This window comes from Elaeis guineensis, chromosome 1 (assembly GCF_000442705.2).
Source record: "Elaeis guineensis isolate ETL-2024a chromosome 1, EG11, whole genome shotgun sequence".
NCBI classification, from domain to species: Eukaryota; Viridiplantae; Streptophyta; class Magnoliopsida; order Arecales; family Arecaceae; genus Elaeis; species Elaeis guineensis.
In genome coordinates this window covers 31,133,439-31,147,123 of record NC_025993.2, presented here as the reverse complement: position 1 = coordinate 31,147,123, position 13,685 = coordinate 31,133,439, and the positions used below count along the sequence as shown (strand labels likewise).

Below are 13,685 nucleotides of genomic sequence, written 5' to 3'. Positions count from 1 at the left end.
AATAGCTAGAGGCCATGAAATCCGAAATGGAGTCCATGAAGGTCAACGATGTGTGGACATTGGTTGACCCACCCGAAGGAGTAAAACCCATAGGGTGTAAGTGGGTCTTCAAAAGGAAGAGGGGCGCAGACGGAAAGGTGGAGACCTATAAAGCCCGTCTGGTTGCCAAGGGATATCGTCAACGTTATGGTATAGACTATGACGAGACGTTTTCTCCTGTGGCAATGCTCAAATCCATTCGGATTATGCTTGCGATAGCTGTCCATCTGGACTATGAAATCTGATAGATGGATGTGAAGACAGCTTTCCTAAACGGAGAGCTGGACGAAGAGGTGTATATGATACAACCTGAAGGGTTCACATCCACAGATGAGTCTAAGGTGTGCAAGCTACAGAAGTCCATTTATGGACTTAAGTAGGCATCTCGAAGTTGGAACATACGTTTTGATAGGATGATCAAAACGTATGGCTTCGTTAAGAATGGAGAAGAGCCCTGCATTTATAAGTGGACTAATGGTCCAGTAGTTGTATTTCTTGTATTGTATGTGGATGACATTCTCTTAATCGAAAATGATGTCCCTGCATTACAGGGAATAAAGATTTGGCTATCGTCACAGTTCTCCATGAAGGATCTGGGAGAAGCTTCCTACATCCTAGGGATGAGGATTTATAGGGATAGATCCAAAAAGTTGCTTGGCTTATCCCAGTCCACGTACATTGATACTATGCTGAAAAGGTTCAGCATGAAAAATTTCAAGAAAGGCTATCTACCGATAGGTCATGGAATTTTTCTCTCGAAGAGGGATTGTCCGACAACACCTCAAGAGAGAAAGCGTATGGGTAGGATTTCATATGCTTCGGCAGTGGGATCTATCATGTACGCCATGACATGTGCACGACCAGATGTGGCATACTCACTAGGGGTAGTGAGTAGATACCAATCTGATCCAGGAGAGAATCACTGGAAGGTTGTTAAAACCATCCTGAAGTATTTAAGAAATACTAAGGACCAATGGCTTATATATGGTGAATCGGACTTGAGACTTATAGGGTTTACAGACTCTAGTTTCCAGTCTGATCGCGATGATAGCAAGAGTGTATCAGGATTTATTTTTACCCTTAATGGTGGGGCTGTCTGCTGGAAGAGTTCCAAGCAGCACACTATGGCTGATTCAGTATGCGAGGCGGAGTATATTGCTGCATCAGATGCTGCCAAAGAAGCGGTGTGGCTGAGAAAATTCATCACCGAGCTCGGAGTAGCACCCTCCCTTGTTGGTCCAGTTCTGCTCTGCTGTGACAGCTCTGGAGCCATTGCTCAGGCGAAGGAACCAAAGGCACACCAGCGGATGAAGCATATTCTGCGCCGCTACCATCTCATCCGGGAGATCGTGGATCGAGGTGACGTCGACCTTCAGAAGATCGACGGGAAGGAGAACCTGGCTGACCTATTCACTAAAGCCATTGCGGTGAAGGAGTTCAACGACTACAAGTCGAAGATGGGTATTAGATACTGCACCGATAGGCTTTAGGCCAAGTGGGAGATTGTTGGGAATAGTATCCCAAAGTCAATCGTCAGCCTGTTGACGGTTGTACTCTTTTTGTATTAGTACATGAATTATAAATAAATAAAAGTTATTTTGATATTTTTTCATCACAAATGTTTCATCTTCTAATGAACTCCTGTGTTGTGGTGAAGTCCTTAGGACTATTTAGACTCGACAAAGAAGGATTTGTCGCTTAGTCCTTAAACATGTTCGCGACCAAATGATACGTTGTTACCAAGGATGACAACGTTTATCGAGCATAGGTCGTTGTGTGCCATATGGGTTGGTTGTCCTCATAACCAAAGAGTGTGGAGACACTCCTATGGCATACAGGTGAGATGTAATGATACATCTGCACTGAACGTGACCAACTCCGGAGCTATTTCTGCTGTCAAGATTTGCTCCGATGGGATATGGATATAAATATCCCTCCGACCTGAGACCGCCACGGTGACTTGCAAGCAACTCACTGCACTTAGGCACTGGACTACCTGAATTTCTAATTCAATGACGGAAGGCTGCTGGGTGTAGTCAAGTACTTGACTTGTCGGTGCGTGTGTCAAGATGGGATTGACCACTCTAGTTTAGGAGCTGTGTACAGTCGTGTTTTAATTTAGTAAAACCTTGGCCAGGGTAGTCCTAGTGAGGAGTCACAGGACTAATTGAGTTGAGCACGATTCGGATGATATCATCAGGGTTGACAGTTTAACCCTGAGTCGTCCTAAACACAGGGGTCAAAAGGGATGAATTATATGGTAACCATATTCACGTAGGTTCTGAATGTTGCGATTGTGATTATTCGACCTATCCGATCATCGGGTACCATTGCTAGATGGTCACTTCGATTAGTACAGAAATTGATTCCTGTGCTACCGGCTTAGGTTCGAACTTGCGGGGTCACACACATTAGTGGTTCCTTTCTGATCAGATGGCTGATTATGAGTCTTATGTGTCTGAGACTCTATGATTGAGAATTAGGATTCTCTGATCATGAGTTCCACATATTTTGGGTACCGGGGTCAAAATTTTGAATTTTGAATTTTGAATTTGAAATTTGAACTCTTTGATCAGGGTTTCATATCGATGGTCTCTGATGCCTGATTGCCCATCGGATTTGGACTCAATATTTATGAGAGGTTTAATTAGTGATTTGATCACTAATTAACTCAATTTGATTGAGTAATTATTTTTGGATCAAGTCCAATTGAATTGGATTCAGTTTGGATTGACCCGATTAGGTTAAATGTTGACCTAATCGCTAAGGTGGTTTAGTCCCTGATTTAATCAGGGGTTAGGTTTAGTTAATTCCTGATTTGATTAGGATTTTATTGAGCCTAATTAAATCTAATTAAGTTGGATTTAATTTATTCTAATTGTGCTTAACCTATTTAGATTAGGTTGGCTCAATTAGGTTCAAACCACCTTGACTTTTCTCCCTGCGCCACCTCACTTCTTCTATGCATATTTAAATTCACGAGAAGCAACTTCTCATGAATTTTCTCCATGCAGAAGCCATCCCACGCCCACCCTTTTGTGCCAAATATCTGGATAAAAATAAGTTGGTTGGCCATTCAAATTCAAAAGAAAGTTTGAATTTGAATGAGCAACCAACTAATCCATGCGCCATGGTCTTATCTTGTGCGCCCCATATTTTACACGAGAAAATATTTCTCGTATAAACTCTCCATGCACAAATCAACTCACGCCCCTTCTCTTCTCACGCACAAGTGGATAGGGATGAGTTGGTTTTGCATTTGAATTCAAATTTGATTTGAATTCAAATGTGCAACCACTTATCTTTATCCTCTCATGCAGATAAGACACGTTCGACGTTGTTTTAAAAAGAGGAGAAAGGTGGGACGTGCGTAAAAATTTTAGGAGAAAAACTTTGGGGTGTGAGGAAAGTTTGTGCGCAAGGTGAAGGTCCAAAACCTTCCGAGAGAAAAAGAAAGAAAAGAAAGAAAATTGAGCGTAGGGTTTCTAGTGTGTACCCTAGGGTTTCTACCTAGGGTTTGGGAAGTGAGATTGGTGTGCCACGAGTGTTGTGAGTCCACCAAATTTTAGGGAGAGATCCATCAGCCTCTCAAGCAATCGTGCAAATGATCCGAAGCATCCGAGGAGTCGGCACACGTTGATCGAAGGAGTTCGATCAACATCTGCCATCAAAAGGGTGAAATCACGAACTAGCATTCGTGAGGAGCTGATCAGACGGGAGCTTCGTGTGGACGATCCACAGGGGCCAGATATTTATGTGGCTGTGATGTGACGATCAGAGCCCCCCGACGGTGATCAAATTGCGGTGATCGACTACTCGCAAAAGGTGATGTGTTCTGAACACAGTACTGTAAAAGGTTTACTGATTCAAATTTGAATTTCAAATTTAAATGCATGCTGTTGTATCATATTTAGATCCTAGTGTAGGGTTAATTAGTATTAATTAATGAGATTAATTAATAATTTCACTGTAAAATAGTAATTTTGAAAAAGTTTTAAAATTACCATTTTGCCCCTGCACAAAATCTTCTAACAATTTCTCCTTCCAAAATTAATGAAAGTTCCATTAGTTCTTCTATATCTCTTATGTTAAATTCTAAATCTTATGAAACTTAGTATAGAAGATTAGGTCATATCAATCTAAGATCAATCAATAAAATATCTAATCTTAATTTGATTCCAAAAGTAAACATCAAACATAATTTAAAGTGTAAAGTTTATATTCAATCTAAATAACTTAGAAAATCTTTCAAGCCTGTAGCTTTTAGAGAAACTCAAATTTTTGAATTTATTCATAGTAATATCTATGATTTTAATAGAGGAACAATCCATGGAGATAGTTGTTATTTTGTAACTTCTATTAACAACCTCTCTAAGTTTTGCTATAGCTATATTTGGAAGGCTAAGGATTACAAAGCAATTGCTGAAAACCAATTTGAAAAAAGGATTAAAATTCTAAGGTATGATCGACGAGGTGAATATAGTTCAAATAAATTGACCTTGTTCTACGAAGAATATGAGATAATTTATGAAGTCACTGCTCTCTATTCTCCTCAATCAAATGATGTGGCTGAGTGAAAGAATCAAATCCTACTAGACATGATCAATGCCATGATTATAAATTTTAGTATACCTCAAAACTTATGGAGAAAGGCTCTTTTATTAGCCTACCATATCCTACATAGAGTTCCATATAAAGATAGAGAAAAAAACACCCTATGAACTTGGAAAGGATATCCACCCAGGCTCAATTACTTTCGAGTTTGGGGTGCTTAGCTAAAGTTAAAATTTTTGAACCAAAAAAGTTAAGATAAGACCTAAAACTATTGATACTGTTTTTGTTGGCTACTCTTTAGATAGTAACACCTATAGGTTCTTTATTGTCAATTCCAAAATTCTTATAATATTATCATTGAATCCAGAGATGCAATTTTTTTCGAAAATTTCTTTTCTTGTAAAGCTTGAATTTTTAGATCAATTATTGATCAATCACCCTCTTTAGATTTACAACCATCATCATCTATTCTAACTATAATAGAATTAACTCCTAAATATGATCTTAGGAGAAGTAAAAGAACTAGAGTTGAAAAATACTTTAGGGAAAGCTTGTTTACTTTCTTGACAGAAGATACTCCTATCACTTTTCAAGAAGCCATGAACTCTCCGGATGCTCTATTTTGGAAGACAATAAATAGTAAAATTGAATCCATTATTGACAATAATACTTGGATTCTTATTGATTTGCCTCCTGAAAATAAATCTTCAGGATGCAAGTGGATCTTCAAAAAGAAGATGAGGACTGATGGTACAATAAGAAGTTCAAGACAAGGCTTGTTGCTCAAGGATTTGGGCAAAAAAGCAGGTATTGACTTCTTAGATATCTATTAACTTGTGGGCCATGTTATTACTATTCAAGTCCTACTTGCATTAGCTTCTATCAATAAACTTATTGTTCATCAAATAGATATTAAGACTATCTTTCTGCATAGAGATCTTGAAGAAAAAATTTACATACAGCAGCCTAAGAATTTTTCTATGCCAGCCTAGGAGTACAAAGTCTGCAGACTTGTTTGTGCTTTTTATAAGTTGAAGAAAACTCCTAAGTAATGGCATAAAAAATTTGATATAATAATCTTTTTCTATATATTTTAAATCAATAAATCAGATAATTATCTTTATCATAAATAAATTGATAATCGATTCATTCTTCTTTACCTCTATATTGATGATATTTTGATTCTTCCTCTTAATCTTGACTTAATTAATGATATCAAGAATTTTCTATCACATCATTTTGATATGAAAGATTTAGATGAAGTTAATATAATTTTTGGTACGAAGATCATTCGTACTTCTGATTCAATCTATTTATCTCAATCTCACTATACTCAAATGGTTACTAATAAATTTGGATATTTTGATTATTTTTTTATGTCTATCTATTATGACCCATTAATCCATCTCTTGAAGAACACAGAAAAATATGTGAACCAAGAAAAGTATGCTCAAATCATTTGTTCTTTAATGTATCTACCGAATCGGACAAGACTTGATATTGCTTATGCTATTTCTAAACTCAGTAGGTATACCAATAATCTTAGTATAGTTCATTAGACTGCTTTAGAGAAAATATTCTGATATCTTAAATATACAATAGATTATTTCCTTCATTTTGTGGGTTATCCAAATATACTTGAGGGTTGTAGTGATTCAAATTGGATTTCTGATATATTAGATATCAAATCTATTTCTGGCTATATTTTTTTTCTTAGAGAGAGTGTTATTTCTTGGCAATCTTCTAAACAAATCTTTTAGCTAGAAGTACTATGGAAACTGAACTTGTTGCCTTTAATTCTAATTATTCTGAAGCTAAATGGCTAAAAAAAATTTATCCAAATTCTTTTAATATATTCTTCTATTCCTTCCATATCTATTTATTATGATTCTAGAGCTACAATAGATTTTTATAAAAAGAAGCTTATAAATACTAAAATAAATAGACATATTAAACTAAGACCAAAGTTTGTAAAAGGAAAAAAAATTCAAAATATTTTTTTAATCATATTGCAACTAATCTTAACCTTGCAAATTGCCTTGCAAAAGGCTTGAATAGGACTAAGATTTTAAAGTCATCAAGAGGGATGAGGCTTAGCATATAAAGGACCTTCTAATAGTGAAAATCCAACCTCTATGATAGAAGATCCTTTGAAGGAGATTCAATATGATAATAACAAGCTGATTGGTCAGTCAAAAAGCGCATACAGTTATCAAATATAGGAGTCATAGACTCCAGTCTATTTCTATAATAATTAGTGCTCCTATATGGTAGTTAGAGTTTATTTCTAAATGAGATACAAGAGGTATTTCTTGAGGTGTGATACTATACATATCCCTAAAGAGGCTCACCTATATGAGAGTCTTCATATTTGGCTGCAGCTAAGGACATAGGCAATCTCTAGAAAATCTTATTAAATAATCAAGATATCTGTGTACACGCTATTAATGTGCAAATCTATGACATGAGCTTCTGTATTATGTGTGTGTAATAGTAGAAATCTAAGTCAAAGAAATGTAGTTCAAAATGTTATTCATTCTATTTTCTTTAGGTTGATACTATTAACACTAAGTAAAGTTAAGTCATGAAAGACACCTCATCTATTGTACAGTATACATATCCAATTAAAAATTATTTAAAATTATTAAATTTTTAAATTTTAATTATTTTAGAAATTTTGAGTTTTGAGAGGGATTGTTGGTATTTTGGAGGGAATTGAAAACTCAAAATTCCCTCCAACCATTTCTAGCCAAAACCCAACTTTATTTAGTTCCACATTGGAAAGAAGAAAAGTTGGGAAGGGGTTTATTTTAAAGACCCTTCTCTTGGGCCTTGTGAGCTTTTAGGATGAATCTCACATGCGTGCGCATGGCCCAGCATGCGCCCGTGTCTGTGGCATGGCCTACATTTTATTTTTTTTCTTTGTTTGTTTTTCCTTTTAAGGTTTATTATCATTATTTTCTTATTTAATTTTGGGATTAAATATGATTAACGTTGCTTATCGTTGATCACTCGATTAATATCTTTTTCCCATTGGTTTTTGCTCATTGCCTACTTATTACGTGCTTAATATTTTTTTTAACATTAGAGCCCAAATGGCTAGTTTGTGGGCCAATAAATTGAGCCCTTTACTAAGAATCGAAGCAAGCAAGAAAGTGGCTCTCTCCTGTCTAATCTAATTTCTCTTCTCTAAACCTTCTTCTGCTAATCCTTTTCCAAATTTTTTTCATCTGTTTCTTTGATCTTTCATCAGTGGGTTGAAGCTTTGTCATCCTCTTCACAGTCGTGCCCGCAGAGGAGGTCATCGGTTATATCTTGGAGTGGAGTTCTTGAGTCTGATTCCGCATGAGGGTTGGAAATCATTTTAGGATAGTGCATTGCACACCTCTGATCTATAAGTTTTAGATTAATTTAATATTAATTTTATACTAATATTTGATTATTAATTTAATTAGATTGCAATTGACTCTCATGAGAAACGAATTTCATCACATATTTCTAACACTCACTCCTTAGCTATGGATTTATGATAGAGGTAGATTGCTCATTATTGACATATCGCAATGGGCATCCATGAAGAAGGTAGTGCCATGATGATTTGGATCTATCTTTTGATTGCACAATAGGAACTTCAGAGCCTTAAAATCAGGTGGGAAATATTTTGATAGATTAGGGGTGACAGCTTATTGGACCAACTTTTGAACATGGGCTTTAAGATTAGAGGGATTGGGTGCTTAACTAGTGATCTGAAAGATGAGGAATTGCATGTTAGATACCCATTGTCAAGAAGCAAAACTTACATAGCTGTATGCTTGTTCTTTGGCCCAGGTTTCTTGTCTTTTAATCCCCTGTAACCTATTTATGTCTTCCAATAATATGCCTTTTATTTCCTCATAAACAACATAGGCTTCAAAGAAATGAGGAAAGGTAGGAAGATGGGAACATAGGGATCAACGGCAATTTCCTTACAAATATTCTATGATGACTCAATTGCCTGTTTCCTGTCACCATTATTCATCATAATATGAAAGAAAGGACTATTTATTGTGTGTATCTATCATTACAAGGATCATTGAAGTGGTCAACCATCAAGAATTTTAAAAATTAGCTCATCCTAATTAGCTTAAATATCTTCCAAGAAAATGATAAGACCTCACAATTATCAAGAAAAAATAGACCGTGAGTGTTGCTCCAGCAAGTCATCTAAGGTTCAACTCTATTGATATTCCCAAACTTCGGGGTCCTAGAACCCTACCTCTATATGTGAGAAAGGTGTTACAAGAGGTCTGTAAGTAAGGGATAAAGTAGGATACAAGAATCTCTGAGAAACCCTAAAGGGACCCTAACAAGCCCTCTATTTGCATCAGAACTATTGACCAAAACCTACCTACTTTGGTCCTAATTGTCACTGAAGCAGAGAATTTAACAAAGAAGAGGAGGTCCTAGAACTTCAGCTATTGATGTTGAAGAACCCCACAAACATTGAGAAGATAACATGGTTAGTAGATGACTCAACCACTGTCACAAACCGACAATAAACTGTAGCAGAAAGGGGCTGAATAGTGGTCACACCTTACAATCAGTGAATTCTTACAATCATGCCCCATCATTAGTTTCTTATTTCTAATTATATATATATTTTTATTTTATTTCTATGAAAAATTCTATTTTTTATATTTTATTTTCTATGAAAATTACTTGATTCTCATTTTAAGATTTCATTTTTATGTTTAGTTTTTTTTTTCTTTTATTAATTTTGTTACATTTTTATATATTTATTATATTTATTATATTTAAAGTGATCCATATCTTCTTTTTTAATTTTACATTTTATTTGGTGTTATAAACTTTTAGTTTTATGTTAATTAATTTATGTTCTTTAATCCTGTTCTGTATTTGATATTGTATGTTTAATATAGTTCTTGTTATTTGTATAGACAACTAGAGTAAAATCTCTGTTTTTACTTTAAAGTTAAAAGAAACTCCCGTTCTAGTTTAAAATAAAAGCTACTCCCTGTTTGAAACTTAAATTAAAAGGAGGTATCCAAATATACTAAAATTACCAAATTAACCCTTTGATACTTAAACGGGCACGAAATTTTCTCCCTCGCCCTGATCATCCAACATCCACCGTGTGCTCCCGGGACTTCCGACACGATCGCCCTCCCTGCTTCATCGCTCGTCTCCGACTACTAACCACCTCAAGTCGGTCTACTCTCTTTCGTCCTTACTCTACTCTCTCGATCCCCTCACATTGTTGTTCTCCCCACCTATGGCCGCCTCCCTCTATCTTGCTGATCCTCCGATCGTTGCTGCCTCCTTCCATCACACTGAAGAAGTATAGTCTTCGCTCTCCTGTTAGTGCTTCTGCCTCCCTCCATTATGCCAGAATAATATCCACGCCCGGCCGATGCAAGAAATTCCAACCGGTAAACATTGCCCCCTGTTGAAACCCTAGAAATAGTTTAATTAAATTTTTTGTTGTTTATGATTGAATAAGAAATAATTCAAATTGCATATTCAATGATGCCTAATTGATACAAGTGAAAGGCAATTTATATTTCATTGTGCATAATTTGTACACTGATATGCATATTTAGTACTTTTGTATTGTTTCAGGGCTTAGGATCCTTAAATAAAAAAAGATTGTTATCTTTTCTACTAAATATTTTCTTATATATTGCGTGTAATGCCAAGAGTAGATGAGTGGGAGGTTGGACTGATTTATTTATGTTTTTATATATATTTTGTGTAATATTTTCTTATATGTTTACTTTTATACTTTTATATTGCATTGTGCCACAGGTTCAAACTAAACGTAAGAGGGCTGATTTATTTAGCGGAAGGTTGGAGAGTAGATGCTCTCCAAGTTCATTATACAGAATGTTGAATGCTAAAGAGAAAGGAAAGAAGAGTATAAAGGAGTCAATCTCGGATGCACAAATGAAGCTTTTACAGAAGACACCATTTGCACACTTCCTTGATATCTCAGAGTTGTCTATCAGCTCAAATTAGTTGCATGTGCTCATCAAGTGGTTTGATGAGCAAAGAAGTGTATTCATCGTCAGCAATGGCTTAGAGCTGAAGCTTCAAAAGGATGAGCTTGCCATAATGTTTGGCCTCTCTCTCATTGACCTACCAGTAGAACTTGATGAGAAGGGAGCACCCCCAAAAGGCAAAACATATAATGAATTGCTTGGGGGCTCTCGAGATGGGGGGCATAGAAATAATCTTGAGAAACTATTAAATTTTTATGTTGGCTCTAAAAGAGAGAAGGAGGTGAAAGCTTTTGTTTATGTTTTCATGTTGACTGTGTTGAACACGATACTTTTCTCTTTGTCTACAAAAGGGATGCCAAGATTTATACACCAATATGTTGACCAAGTTGAGAAGTTAGGTGAATTCAACTGGGGGACGACTGTTTATATATTTTTGATGGAGAACATAATATCCAGTCATCTAGCTATATATGATTGGGAAAATAATGTGAAGCCATCATCCGGTTACTTAAATGGTTGTGCTATCGGTTTGTTGATAAGTATCAAGTGTAATTATACTATATTAATTTTATATTTTATAATTTTATAATAACAATAAGCTTGCTAATATTTTTTATTATTATTTGATGCAGGCTTGGTTTCTAGAGAGGGTTTCCTCCATCTTGACACCCCTAGGTGATAGGGCAGCAAGGCCCTGATTATTCAAGTGGAAAGTGAAATGCTTAAAATGTATTAATAAAATTGAAGAAAAAATCAGTGGAATTACCACTGACTAGGTAATATTGTCATTTGTTATTTGATACTGAACATCTATGATATCATACTTCCTTATGATATAATAATACTGCCTTATTGATACTTTATACTTTTATCAGATCAAGGAGTATCAGCTTGCCCCATTTGAGCACAAGTACCTCAGTGGAACATCTATTGGTGCAAGTATTTTTCAGATGTATGTTGATAGGGCTGCCACTGTTGAGATGGAGGGAAGAAAAAAGAAACAAATGGATGTTGCCGGCATATCTTATATTGTAGATTTTCAGAGTCTTGTGCAGAGGGTTGAGATACTTGAAAAAAGCAATAAGAATAAAGATGATGAGATCTTGACCTTGAAAGCAAAGATCAAGTTATTAAAGAGAAATTGCAAAAAAATTTATCGGATTTTGGAAAAGAATAATCGTGGAGTAATATTTTATGATTTTGACTCATCTGACTCTGAGTCTAAATCATATGCATCCTCATTTGACAGTGAGGATGACAATGATGGTAAATCCAAGAAAAAAGTTGAGGAAGAAGAGGAAGAAGAAGAAGAAGAAGAGGAAGTAGGAGGAGGAGGAGGAGAAAGAGAAGAAACAAAGAAGGACGAGAAGAATGAGGGACAGGAAGAAAAAGAGGAGGCAAAGAAGGAAAAGAAAAAGGAGAAAGAAGAGGGGAGGAGGAGGAGGAGGGGGAAGATGAGAGTAAGAATGATGATCATGATCATCATGATGATCATGACCATGATGATCATGACCTTAGTGGAAGTCATGGGGGTAACGAGGATGGCAACACTGAGGAGAAAAACAAGGATGGAGGGCCTTCTTCAATTATCAAGAGGTTGAAGGAGAGGGTGGATAGGAAGTCAACATTAACCAAGATGGTGAAAGATTATCTTGTTGGCACGAAGTACAAAAAGAGGTGCAAGAATCCTACGATAACCATTAATGCTCCTAGTGATAAGGTAAACCTTTGCCATCATCTGATATTCTCTATACCATATTGATACTGCTCTATTATCATTTCATACTTTCTTTTAGCTATTTGATACATTTTAGTACTATGTGATACTTCCACAGCTTTAGTTTTTCTATTATTGCTATGGGAGTTTTTTTGATACTTCTTTGGTACTACATTGATACTATTTTATAGTTATTTAATATTTTAATTAAATTATCTAATATTTTTTGAGTGCTAACTAATACTTCGTTGTATGCAGAATGTTGCCATAGTAGATGCTGGCATGGCTCAAGCTAATAGGTATGAGTATATAGTTGCAAGATTTTATGCCAATGATAGGTATATTCAAAATTTTAACTTTTCTTTAGTACTTGTAAGTGAATTATCATTATTTTTAGGGACCTTATTTGGAAAGAAGATACCTCATATGGTTCTATATGGGTTGAAGATTTGAGCCTACGTAAATTATTATCTTCAGAGACAATATCTAATGATATAAGTTGAATTATATTATAGGACAATAATACTGTAAAATTTTTCTTTTAAAATTTATAAATTCTATTTGTATGAATGAACAGATAATTAATTGTTGGATGCGTATAATGGAAATCTTGCCCAATAAAGAAAGCTCCAATACGCAATGCAACATCTTCTACCTGTGCATGGAGTCCACGGTATGAATTGTCTATATTTTTTATTCTCAATGTCACATCTAAGCTTTATAAAATAATATTGAGCTACTAACATATTTTTCTTCCTAATTATTGGCAGCATGAGATATTAAACCATTTCTGAAGACTAGGTGAACATCCAGATAAAGGTGCTATGGAAAAAATCATAGGGGCATGACAAACACCATGCATTTATCTTTTAATCATATTTCTCCTTACATTCTTGCCAATGTCGCTACTAATGCTTCTACTCAACCACCACTGATAAGCGGCACTGGCACCTTTTGGTATTTGATACCATGCATGAAAATTTTTTGCATTATGACTCTATAAAAAGTTCAGTAGCAAAAAGAACTGTCGAAACTATTGTAAGTATAAATCTCAATTCCATTAATCACTATTTGATGTTTATGGCATTTTGATAAGTGGCACTGGCACCTTTTGATGTTTATGGCAATTCGCTGGTCGGGTTGCTCTTGCTCTTGGCTCTTAATTTTTTCTTGCTGTATCAACTCTATTCATGGTAATTCACTGGTTCGATACTAACAAATATAAAATGATTTGACATAGGCGAGCTTCTTCGAGCTATGGTTGAAATATTGTCGGGATATTGCACTTGAAGACTATCTGTGGAACATATATCAGATTGTTGAGACAAGACGAAGATGTTAATTATGGGGTCCATGTTTGCCTATGGGTTTAGTCC

At 35.5% G+C, this 13,685-nt stretch overlaps 1 long non-coding RNA gene across 5 annotated transcripts in view; it reads left to right on the top strand.

Annotated features, from left to right (window-relative positions):
- The window catches only part of LOC140855721 (uncharacterized), a 31,280-nt gene extending 17,609 nt beyond the window's left edge, over positions 1 to 13,671 (top strand). The window contains exons 1-7 of one of the 5 annotated variants that reach the window (XR_012138753.1): positions 4,079 to 5,400; positions 10,399 to 11,107; positions 11,225 to 11,368; positions 11,468 to 12,312; positions 12,568 to 12,608; positions 12,887 to 12,982; positions 13,550 to 13,671. This is a non-coding gene — a long non-coding RNA (uncharacterized lncRNA). Of the gene's footprint in view, positions 1 to 4,078; positions 5,401 to 9,444; positions 10,023 to 10,398; positions 11,369 to 11,467; positions 12,313 to 12,567; positions 12,609 to 12,886; positions 12,983 to 13,079; positions 13,150 to 13,549 lie in introns of those variants that run through there. The other 4 variants (XR_012138726.1, XR_012138758.1, XR_012138735.1 and 1 more) reach the window with 4 other exon arrangements.
- The last annotated feature ends 14 nt before the right edge of the window (positions 13,672 to 13,685 follow it).